This window comes from Coregonus lavaretus, assembly GCF_964263955.1.
Source record: "Coregonus lavaretus genome assembly, chromosome: 2".
NCBI lineage: Eukaryota > Metazoa > Chordata > Actinopteri > Salmoniformes > Salmonidae > Coregonus > Coregonus lavaretus.
This window is the reverse complement of record NC_139989.1, coordinates 46440869-46452507: the sequence shown is the minus strand read 5'-3', so window position 1 is coordinate 46452507 and position 11639 is coordinate 46440869.

Here is an 11639-nt window from a genome sequence, read left to right as displayed (position 1 = left end):
ATGCAGTGTTTGGTTTTCGCCAGGCATAACGGGGACCCATCTCGTCCAAAAAGTTGACTTAAGTTTGCCAAAAAGCACCTGGATGATCATCAAGACTCTTGGAAGAACGTTCTATGGACAGATGATTCAAAAGTATAACTTTTTGGACGACGTGGTTCCAGTAATGCCTGGCGAAAACCAAACTCTGCATTCCACAGTAAGAACATCATACCAAAGGTCAAGCATGGTGGTGGTGGTGTGATGGTTTGGGGATGCTTTACTGCCTCAGGACCTGGACGACTTGCCTTAATAGAAGGAACCATGAATTCTGCTCTGTATCAACGAATTCTACAGGAGAATGTCAGACCATCCGTCTGTGAGCTGAAGCTGAAGCGCAGCTGGGTCATGCAGCAAGACAATGATCCAAAACACACAATCAAGTCTACATGAAAATTGCTAAAAAGCAACAAATTGGAAGTTTTGGAATGGCCTAGTCAAAGTCCAGACCTAATCCCAATTGAGATGTTGTGGCAGGACTTGAAACGAGCAGTTCATGCTTGAAAACCCACACATCACTGAGTTAAAGCAGTTCTGCATGGAAGAGTGGGCCAAAATTCCTCCACAGCGACGTGAGAGACTGATCAACAACTACAGGAAGCATTTGGTTGGAGTCATTGCAGCTAAAGGTGGCACAACCAGTTATTGAGTGTAAGGGGGCAATTACTTTTTCACACAGGGGAATTGGGTGTTGCATAACTTTGTTTATGAAATACATATGTAATTGTTGTGTTATTTGTTCACTTATGTTCCCTTTATCTAATATTAGGTTTTGGTTGAAGATCTGATAACATTCAGTATCACAAATATGCAAAAGTAGAGAAAATTAGAAAGGGGGCACACTGTATATGTGTGTGAGTGCATGTGTGCTAAGGTGTGGAGAATCAGAGCAAGTGGTCAGTCCAGTTCAAGTGTTTAGCAGTCTGATGGCTTTTGGATAGAAACTGTCTCTGAGCCTGTTGGTATCAGACATCATGCTCCGATACCGTCTGTCCGACTGTAAGGGAGTGAACAGCTCGTGGCTGGGGTGTGTTGGGTCCTTGATGATGCTGCGGGCCTTCCTCAGGCACCGTTTCAAGTAGATGTCCTGGATGGGTGGGAGCACAGTGATGTACTCTGCCATCTTCACCACCCACTAAAGGGCCTTGCAGTTGTGGGCGGAGCGATTCACGTACCAGGCCGTGATGCAACCGGTGTGTGTGTGTTAATTTGGGGGAGAGGTGAGAGGCACAGGAGGATGTAGAGAGCACAGCTGAGTGAAGACGGTCAAAGGCCAAGATATCACAACCAGGAAACCACAAAAAGCTTTCAAATCAGTCACTGAAAAAGCAGTCATACATAGTTAAATACACCTAATAATAAAAGCTAAGGGAATCAATAACTATTCTTGTCTTTTGTCCTAAAACAGGGAAACAGCGAAGCGCAGCAGTCATATGATCATGTTACAACAGAAACATGTTGTCTATAAATAACATCAGGCCACATGGAGAAGAACACCCATGGAGAGGAACAGAGGCACAGCTGCTTCACAGAACAGGGAACCGGTAGTGGAACTGAACTGTGTCAGAGGAGGACAGGCTTTGTATCATGAGAGTGAGAGGAAGGGAGGATTAGGGTTGCAAAAGTCGTGGAACTTTCAATAAATTCCCTGGTTTTCCCGAAATCCCGGTTGGAGGATTCCTGGAATCAGGAGGGAATAAGCAGGAAATCATAATCCTCCAAACAGGATTTCTGGAAAACCAGGGAATTTATTGAAAGTTCCCGGAATTTTGCAACCCTAGGGAGTAAGGCTGGGCAATATGGGCTAAAAAACATATCTAGATTTTTTTCAAACTGAGGGGCGTTTCACAATATATATCGAAATTGTTTTTATGTTGTCTCTAAATAAGCTTTGTTGTACAATTAAAGGTAAAATAAACTACATTTCAAACAGTCAGCAATAATCAAATGAATTCAGGGCTGTGAAATTAGGCTAAATATAAGCCCCACTAATAATGTAATTATTTTATCAAAAAATAATGACTGATCTGGCTTTTCAGTCGGTCTATGAAAATGGCCTTTTTGTAAAAAATTTAACCAGAACCATGCATAATGCACATTCGCTAATAATGACTCACTTCTTGTAGCAGACATTAGAGAAAATGAACACAGGACTCATAAACAATCTCTCAAGCACAAGCCCACGTGCTAGTGAGTAGCCAGCTAATCTTTATATTTCATGTTTAGCCAACTTGGATCTATTTGCCAGCTAACAAGGCAGAACAGTTGAATTGTTATGAACACACCCTTCTGTCCAACTCCAACTGTTTGAACAGCATGCTAGCCTGTCCACTTTGTTCAGATGTTGAAATCAAGTGGCCTACCTTATTTTTCAGATTGAGAACAAGTTGCTAATTGCTTATATAATTGTGTTTTATGATTATTGCACATTTATAAAACACAGACTAGACTGCTAGTATAACAGTCTTTGGCTAAAATGCTGCTAGTGGTACGTGGTACTGCAATGCTGCGTGTGAAAAACTGAGCATGATTTTTCCAGAATCAATGTTACTCCTGTTTTAGTCGTGTCTGCTCTGTGCGCAATTTGAGTAGTTGAGACATAAAAATTGTATCATTAAAGGTTAACTTCTCCTCTATTACAATAAAATAATGTCTCAATGTGTCCATATGGCCGATTCTGTTGGACCAAACCTCAAATACAAATAGTGAGTTGAAACCGCTTGTCAGAGAGGAAGAAGTGATCTTTCAACTTTATTGGTGTGAGTGGCAGGGGGAGGGGCTTGGTGTGTGTGTGTAAACAGAGAGGAAGACGTGAAGCGAGAGGTTTCACTCTAGCCAAAATCTGTCCAAAATAAGCCCAATGCATGTAAATGGCAAGGTGCACACAGCACAGAAGAAGACAAGACCAAAAACACAACATGAGAACAAGCGGACATAAACGCTCATAAAAATGAAAAATACAAAAAAACTTGATTCTTGAGATACAGGCATTTGGAATATCGTGCAAAAACATACATTAGAATGAATCAAATTAATTGTATATATCGCCCAGCCCTACTAGAGAGGATGAATAACCATAACAAACAGGTAAAGTTTATAGACAAACAGCAGTGAGAGCAGTGACCCAGCAGAACAGCCAGAGCGTCCATGTTGCCTCCAGCCTCTTCCTGTCAGTGACTGATTCAGTGAGGTTGTGTCAGTCTGAAGCCCTGACTGAGGCAACCCTAGGTCACCTTCAGAATGGCTCACGGCCATGTCAGACCAGGCACACACTGTCAAAACACTTCCTCTCTCATAAACACACAGATGTACACACACATACAGGCAGGCACACACCCCCTTGACACACACGACAGCCTACTCAGTAACAGGGCAAATGCTGCCCATTACCACAGAGGAAGTGAAAGTATCACATAGAATGACTTTCTATAGAGAGGTCATGTATGTATGTATGTATGCATGTATGTATGTGACACAACACATCATACGGCCATAGAGAGAAAGAAACAAGAGAATGGGAGTCACCCTCAATCCTCTATCCACCCCCCACTCTCGCTCCCTCTTCTCTCACCCTCTTCCTCTTTCCCATCATCCCTCAGTCAGTTTATCTGCCATGCTGTGGCTGAGCCCAGCCTCGGCGTTGTGTGGAGTAGCTCCTCTCAGCTCGATGCAGCCATCCCTTTGATGAAGTTAATGGTCTGCCGGCTCGCCTCCCCTGCCTCTATAAATAAACATAAAGCCCATCTCATTGGGGCTGACTTTAAGGGAAGCACTCGTATATCTGTGCCACTTCCCTCCCAACTCACTCCCTCACACCTGTGATGCTTGGTGATGTATAAGCAAATATCAGTAATGATAATGACAGGGAAATGAGAAAGCATAGTGCTGCTGCTTAATTGACAGGCTATGAGGCACTAATGTATAAGTCATTATCATTTAATAACAATGTCCTTTCCAGCTCAGTCATGTGTGCTCTGATGGGATATTTTTTTGGAAGAGAAATGAGGGATGGGGGAACTGCTGGGGGATTGGCAGTTCCAGGAACAAGCTGAAGGATGATGATGATGAAATGTTTTGGAGTTGAGGTCATGGATTAAACCAGAAGCAATGTGAAGCTACTGTGTGGGAGTGGATGTGCAGGTAGGTGACAGACAGTGGCCCTGTAGATGATCCATCAAGGTCTTCCTAGAGAAAGCTGTTAAAAGCACAGAGAGGTGTGCCACAAGGTCAGGTGTGCTGATAGTGGTTGCCGCTGAAGGAGCGAGAATGAACATGGTGTTGGGCTACAAGTGTCAGGGGATGAGAAACAGTGACCTCTGGGGTCAGCAGGAAACATCGGCTGTTTCCAAAAAACTAAGAGATAGTTAGAAAGTAAATGTGAGGAGAGAAAGAGTGTTTAAAACAGTACAGAACTCTCTCAATATCACAATTATCCATCAATTTCATGACCTAGTGACTACACGTTTTCTTGTAATCCCAAGTGATTTTGTTACCAAAGTTATATCAGTGAGGCATTATGTCTAATAGTGTGTTCTCCCTTTGCACTGTCATCTAGAGACCCAGACAGTGACAGAATGAGGGAGGGAGAGAGAGAGAGAGAGAGAGCGAGCGAAAGGTTCCAGGGAAATAGGAGAGATATGTGAGCTTGTCTGAATTCCCCTCACATTCTCTCATCTCCACACAGCCCCATTCAGCAGGCAGCAGGCATGCAGTGGCTGGGATTTGGGTTAAGAGGGCCTGGGGAGGAGCGACAGAGAATTCCAATTAACGCTCACTCCCCTCCTCCCTCCTCCCCTTCCCTTGATGTGCTGCTTAACCACTGTTCACAGCAGACAAACAAATCACATTGAAAGCGCTACCACTCAGATAATTAATATACACACCAACTGAAGAGTTATGAATAAAACAGCATGGAAGTCCATGTCAGTGGAAACGTAGAGAGTAGTGAGGCTGAGTGTGGAGATACTCCTAATTGTGACAACACGCTCCCAGTGGCGGAGTTGGAGTACAGAGTGTACAAAACAATTAGAGGGGTGTCATTACTGCAGGGAAGAGAAAGGCTATGCTAGCGCACTGTATTTATGAAAGGGTTTACAGAGAGTACCTTGGACTATTAGCTTAATGTGTGTGGCCTAGTGGCTTCCTAATCCTACAATACCATATACCAGTGGAAAGGTTTAGGTGAGACTGTATAATTAAGCCTCTGAATCAGCATATTGAATGTTTTGGCCTTTTTCTGTGTGCTTCGTATCAAAAATACAGTATAATAGAGGATATCCAAACTCAATAAATAGCCAACTTTAACCTGTAAGTGTCACGAATTCAGCCGAGGCTGCCCCTCCCCTCCTTGCTCGGGCAGGTTTCGGCGTTCGGCGTTACTGGCTTACTAGCCACTACCGCTCCATTTATCATCACTCCATTTGTCTTGTCTTGTCTTGTCAATAACACACACCTGGTACTCATTCCCTCATTAGTCTGTGTATAAGTGTTCCCTCTGCCCCCTTGTCCTTTGTGAGTGATTGTTCATTGTGAGAGTGAGTAGCTCGGTTGAGCTACTCTTTCCTTGTATGTAGCCAAGGTGGATTTTTCCCTTGTGCTAGTTTCGTTTTGACGCTAGCTGCGCTTTATTCATGTACACTGAATAAACTCTGGATTTCGGTGTTTTACCTCCTGCGCCTGACTCCGTCATTCACACCTCATCACAGTAAGTATGGCGGGAGATTATGTGTGTGTGTGTGGACGTGTTTAATTATACTTGTGGGGACCAGAAGTCCCCACAAGAATAGTCAACAAACATTTGACCAACTGGTGACATTTTGTTAGTCCCCACAAGGTCAAATGCTATTTCTAGGCGGTTTAGGGTCAAGGTTACAATTAGTGTTAGGGTTAGAATTAGGTTTAGGGTTAGGGTTAAGAGCTAGGGTTAGGTTTAGGGTTATGGTTAAGGTTAGGCTTTGGGGTTAAGGTTAGGGTAAGGGTTAGAGTTAGGGAAAATAGGATTTTGAATGTGACTGAATTTTGTGTCCCCACAAGGTTCATTGTACAAGACTGTGTGTGTGTGTGTATGCTAGGAGTGCCCGGTCCACAGCTGGGGAAGAGTCTATCCCCATGAAAAGCAGCATTGTGGAGGGGTCCATCTTCTCAAGAGACTTCAATAAATGCTCATGTGTTTGTGTTGCTGGCTCTGTCCATTGTGAGCACTGCCACAATCAGTCTCTCTGTTCAGGCCACAGAGGGTTGAAGACTGCATTTCCAAACAACATCCCAAAGGGAAGTACAAATGTGTGTCTGTGTCCCACTCATGTAGAGCAATGGATCGAGAATTCTGACATTACCAGGGAATCATTTATTAAAGTAGACTACTCTGTTATTAATGCTCTACTGAACACCCACCTGCATAAAGCAGCACATGCAAACAAAGTTGGTGACCTACAACAGTCATCCTGGATCAGGTCAATACACAGAGCAGAGGGAGAATTAATGAGGCGATTTATGGGACGACGCATTCATAGCCATGTTAACCGATGCCATTCCTTTGATCTTATCTAGTCAGCAACTTAGGACATGGCGAGAGACACGGAGACAGAGAGCGAGAGACACGGAGACAGAGAGCGAGAGACACGGAGACAGAGAGCGAGAGACACGGAGACAGAGAGCGAGAGACACGGAGACAGAGAGCGAGAGACAAACTCTTGGCCCATGGGGTTGTGTGTGTCTCTGTGCTCTGACTCCAGGCAGGCTGGGGCTCCAAGCTGTGTGACTCCTGGCTCTGACTCAGATGGTCTGGCGTGGGGATTTCCGCAGCGAGCCGGTCCAGGGTCGATAGACGGCCCAGTGGGGGGTAGGGAGAGAGAGAGAGGAGTCTGAATGACTGACTGAGAAGCATGTTGTGTTAGACTGAACTCCACTCCACAAACACAGCCTCAGGACAGTGGTGGATAAAAAAAAAAGGGAGTGATTTTCCAGCAGACCGATTCAAATCTGCCACAGCTCAGCCATGACTAATGCCCCACTCAGGGCGTCTGCCTGTGACTGCGCCCGAATACCACGGAAATAACTCAATCTATGTTTGTGTGTTTGTGAGAGAGAGAGAGAGACTGTTTGGTTGTGAGTCAGATTCCTAATTAAGCTGAAGTTGCAGCTTGTCATCTTGATAATTGCTGTGATTTCATATCGGTGGTATGGCAGTTATAACCACCCTCCAGCTCTGCTTCCTGCTGCTCCTGTGGGGTCTCAACCACACTATAGCTCTGAATAGCACGGTTTACTCCTTCACTTATTTTAGCTCCCAAATTGTACCCCACCTTGCATCAATCACACTAGGGATACTTACGGTATTTTCAAGTGGTGTTCCCACTGTTGACTAGGCATCTGTTTTAGTGTACTGTGAGGAAGGAATTATGCACTTTACTATACTTTACTATAAAAAAAAATGTATAGCACGTGCAATCCACCAGTGCTGTGCCTTCACAGCTTCGTACACACAACAGTACTGTGCTCATTACTCAGTTGTGAACATTAGTCAACAACATACAGGCACACATATTGGTGCTGTCTTTGCCCTCCTGTTTGCGGACGCCTGCCGTAATCGTCAGCAGAACTAAAGACGGATAATCATCAGCTTTATAGTTCGCGCTCTTATCCCCTCTGCCATAATCATTTTTAATCTGCTCTCGGTGTCCATTAAAATCTGTTTTCCAATTCCTTATTTTTTCAGAGCTTTTAGTACAGTGTGCAGCGTCCTCGCCTGACGCCTCTAGGTGAGGGGGCTGTAGCATTAAGCACCTATAAAGCATGTCAGTGAAGCCCTTATCGGTGGAAGTCAGGAGATTTTAGTCATTTAGCAGACGCTCTTATCCAGAGCGACTTACAGTTAGTGAGTGCATACATTTTTCATACTGGAGCCAGGCAGGGAGATGTGGACAGAGGGCTGGATAAAGATACTGTTGCTGCTCATTCTTCAGACCAACAAAGTTTTCAACTTAGATTCGCCACAAAACAGATCTCTCTCTCTCTCCCTCTCCAATTATGAGAGGTACAGTTGGTCTTGTGCTCTACTGTTGTTTTACAGCCAGCCAGGTCACATCTCCCTCTCACATCTCTCTCTACTTTTAGACCGAGACTGATAATAGCTGTTTTTCTTCCTCAGCTCACATTAATAGCCCCTTGGCAGACAGAACAGACAGTCCACTGTTGGGATGGCAGGGTCGTCGCTGCACCCATCAAGCACTGCGTCTGTGCTCCTCTTACACCACTCCCACAGAGCAGACACTATCACATGACCTCACTGGGTGGCTACCTCATCACCATCATCCTAGGTAACTGTAAGGGTTGGTGTGAGGTGTGATTTAGGTGCAGTGCAGGTTTGACAGTAGGCAGTAGGCAGAGATGGTGAAACAAGGATCTTTACTGATGGTCCCGAAGCCAGGACACAAAATAACAGACTTTACACGAAAAAGAAAGGCGGAGCAAATAAGACCAAAAAAAAAAGGGCCTACAAAAATACGATATACTAACTATGACTGAAATAATAAATAAACAGGGAGAACACTTCTCACATACCTGTCCATACGTCCCGCGATCAGACACTGATTAGTACTGCTTGGCATAGTGAAACTAGCAGAGAAAACAGAGCAAGGGAAGTGAGGGCATAAATACACAGGTGAATCAGATCGACACAGGTGACACCAATAGGAAGATGATTAGTCCCGACTGTGAGTGAGGAGGTGCCTAAGGTTGTCGGAGGATGACACCTAGTGGGTCGCTCCGGAACTGCGACCCACTCCTGTAACAGGTAACCACAATCAGGTCACTGCATGGGCATGGCCTGGCCTTGCTCTTCTCTTCCTAGTACAGACTGACTTGCTCACAGTCTCAGTGGTCACAGCACTGGGGAATGTCTCAACTCCCAGCCAAAGAGCACACCAAAACAATGCTACTTAGCATAGCTTCCACTTAAAGCTTGAATCCTTAATGGTGAAGCAGCCACATCCGTTTGCGATATTACAACAACAAAGATGTTACTGCAAACCGTTTTTCCAGAAGAGCACAATATGTACTGCAATTTTTACCATGCTGCGCGACGCTCCTCAGCTCACCAACAAAATCAATAAAAACGAGCAGAACTATAGCTGGATTGTCAAAGGAACAGCTGTTGTTAAGACTGACTGGATGGGCGAGGTAGGTTTGGCTTTGTGACATGCCCATGGGGACATGGGTTGGGATCATGTATACTAGTCCAAACAGTAAAAAAATATATATACTGAACAAAAATATAAACGCAACATGTAAAGTGTTGGTCCCATGTTTCATGAGCTGAAATAAAAGATCTCAGATATTTTCCACACGCACAAAAAGCTTATTTAGCTCAAATTTTGTGCACAAATTTGTTAAGGTCCGAACCAGGTCTCCCGAGTGGCGCAGTGGTCTAAGGCACTGCATCGCAGTGCTAGCTGTGCCACTAGAGATCCTGGTTCGAATCCAGGCTCTGTCGTAGCCGGCCGCGACCGGGAGACTCATGGGGCGGTGCACAATTGGCCCAGTGTCGTCCAGGGTAGGGGAGGGAATGGCCGGCAGGGATGTAGCTCAGTTGGTAGAGCATGGCGTTTGCAACGCCAGGGTTGTGGCTTCGATTCCCACGGGGGGCCAGTATAAAAAAAAAAAAAAAAAAAAAAAATATTATCTAACTGTAAGTCGCTCTGGATAAGAGCGTCTGCTAAATGACTAAAAATGTAAATGTTAACATCCCTGTTAGTGAGTATTTGCCAAGATAATCCACCCACCTGACAAGTGTGGCATATCAAGAAGCTGATTAAACAGCATGATCATTACACAGGTGCACCTTGTGCTGGGGACAATAAAAGGCCACTCTAAAATGTGCAGTTGTCACACAACACAATGCCACAGATGTCTGAAGTTTTGAGGGAGCGTGCAATTGGCATGCGGACTGCAGGAATGTCCACCAGAGCGGTTGCCAGATAATTTTATGTTCAATTCTCTACCATAAAACGCCTCCAACGTCGTTTTAAAGAATTTGGCAGTACGTCCAACCGGCCTCACAACCACAGACCACGTGTAGCCACGCCAGCCAAGGACCTCCACATCCGGTTTCTTCACCTGTGGGATCGTCTGAGACCAGCCACCTGGATAGCTGATGAAACTGAGGAGTATTTCTGTCTGTAATAAAGCCCTTTTGTGGGGAAAAACTCATTCTGATTGGCTGGGCCTGGCTCCCCAGTGGGTGGGCCTATACCCTCCCAGGCCCACTCATGGCTGCGCCCCTGCCCAGGCATGTGAAATACATAGATTAGGGCCTAATGAATTTATTTAAATTGACTGAATTCCTTATATGAACTGTAACTCAGTAAAATCGTTGAAATTGTTGCATGTTGTGTTTATATTTTTGTTCAGTATATTTATTATAATAATTTTCGGGATGGTAAAACATTTTCAGTGTAAAGTTCAACGACTAAAACCAGATATAAAGTATATAAAAAAGATAATGGACCTATATATTTTAAATAAGATCATCTTTGAGAACTAACCATCATCAAAATGAAAAACTAGACAGTTGGAATCTTAAACTCCAAAAATGTTATGGCCCCCATTGATTTTGTTATAATGTTTGAGTCATTCAGATAGCATAAGAACACAGCATAAGCCATGACAAAATGTGTAGAAATGCAGGAAACTAGCTTTAAAACTGTAAAAATGTCTCTCAGCCCCATTGCATAATGTGTAGAATTAGCTGTAAAAAAGCAAAAATCTGTCTCTGCAGCCAAGAGAGCCTCTAATGTTCAGTCGGAGATCGCGCCATTGACTACGCCAACCACCTAAGCCCAATTTTGATCCAGAAAAAATTGTGCACTCCATCTCTACAGCGGGGCAGGGTGCAGCCAGGTCTAAAGGAGGATAGGATATATTTCCACAGAGCCAGTTTAATCCTGGAGTGAAGGGCTGGGACTGGGGGTGAGGGTGGGGTATATAGCCTCCTGTAGCTCAGTTGGTAGAGCATGGCGCTTGCAACGCCAGGGTTGTGGGTTCGATTCCCACGGGGGGCCAGTATGGAAAATGTATGCACTCACTAACTGTAAGTCGCTCTGGATAAGAGCGTCTGCTAAACGACAAAATGTAAAATGTTTGTGTGCAATGCCACCATGGGAGTGGGTCAAGACAGCAACGTCCAGGGTCTACTAATCCTATTATCAATGGAGCTATCATCAACGACAGCTGGAGCCAAAACAGTTTTTGTTCGCGTGAGAAGGAGCTGGCACTTCTAAAGAAGAGCCATTGTGTTTTTTTCTCTTTTTAATATACAGCGCAACAGGTGGCTGGAGCTTAGTCGGCCTGAGTGTGGAGGAAGACTTCGATGCCATTAAAGAAATGTACTGACAGAGGAAATGTTTCCACTCTCCGGCGTGATCAATAAAAAGCCATTTGGCAAAAAGCAAAAAAAGGCAGAGAATCGTTGTACATACATAATGACCAGCTGGCTGCAACCACTCACAGAGATTTCACAGAGCTCTTCTTGAGCATTGATAAAGATGGCAGAAAACCTAAATATATTTTTAAAAATGCATGAGAGGATGGCTGCAACATAGGTC